The sequence below is a fragment of the Trichechus manatus genome, unplaced genomic scaffold (assembly GCF_000243295.1).
Source record: "Trichechus manatus latirostris isolate Lorelei unplaced genomic scaffold, TriManLat1.0 scaffold00035, whole genome shotgun sequence".
NCBI lineage: Eukaryota > Metazoa > Chordata > Mammalia > Sirenia > Trichechidae > Trichechus > Trichechus manatus.
In genome coordinates this window covers 2,022,303-2,023,568 of record NW_004443971.1, presented here as the reverse complement: position 1 = coordinate 2,023,568, position 1,266 = coordinate 2,022,303, and positions in this window count along the sequence as shown.

The following is a 1,266-nucleotide window of genomic DNA, read 5'->3' as shown; positions in this document are numbered from 1 at the left end:
GTGTCCGAGCAGGCGGGCTGTGCATTCTTTGTTGTTTGCTTGTCTGTGGGCATGATATTTTTCACCTCCTTCTCCAATAGGCAGGATCAGTCACTCAGGTATGGTACAGCAGGGCAGGTCTAGCTGAAGGAGAGTTGCTGGGATGGGTTGTTTGTGACACGTACCAGGGCTGACAGTGCAGACCGGGAATCGGTGCAGGGCAGCTTCCAGTAGGCCGTGCCTCTGCTGCTTGGGAGTGTGATGTTTAGCGCATGGTGCAGGTAGGCAGGAAGTAGGGGGTAGACTGTGACGTGTGGAGCTAAGATGGGTATGGGAAAGATGAGAGAAAGGAGAGAGGAGCAGGAGCCAAAAACATACACACAAACAAAAAAGAGTGCTAAGGGAGCTTGCTATTGGAGTGGAGAGATGAGAGACTGAGAAATGGGGAAAAACAAAAATAAAAAAAGGAAAAAGGGTAAAAGAAAATGAATAAATCAAGAAACTGGAAATGAAGAAAAACAAAAAGGGAATAAGAGAGAGAAGAAAACAAAGAAACAAACAAACAAAAAAAAACCCAGAAATAAAAAACAAATGCCCCCAAGGATGTCCCTGTGCATCTGCGCAGAGTAAGGGAGTAACTTCCAAGGCATGGCATACTGCCCAGCTAGAAGGGGCTCCCATGCCAAGAAAAGAAAAAGAAAACAAACAAGCAAATCAAAACAGAACAAATCAGAGCAAACAAACAAGCATAAAAGCCCAGGGGTCCCACCAGCATGGCGGCACGGGCTGGGAAGCAGTTTCACAGTCAAGAGGTGTTTCGCAGCCTTTCAGGAAGAAGCAGTGATGGCATTCAGAGCCAGGTATTTGAGAGAAAGGAGGAGGAAGTGGTGAGAGGGAAGGAAGAAATCTAAAGAAGTGGAAAAAAGCAATACCAGCAGCCAACAAAATGCACTCAGGGAGCCGGCCAGTGCGGGTGGGTGGAATCCAAGTGCTTCCCAGCCAAGAGAATGTGGCTGCAGGAAGCAGAGGAGGCTAAGCTGGGGGGGAAGAAGGGTGGGGGGTGGGAAAGCGTATATGGCTGGTTACCGGTTGTTCTGTCTCCTGCTGGAAGCTCTGTGAATCTGTTTTCTCATACTCCCTGTTCGCTGATCTCTGATAGGAGTCCAAGATGGCGGATCCATGCTGCGGTAGCTGATAGGGGACCTCTGCATGTATCTCTCCTCGCTCTCTGTTCTCTGTCAGTTTCTTATTCCATTCGGTGTTTGGCTGAGTTCTTTATCTCTTCAT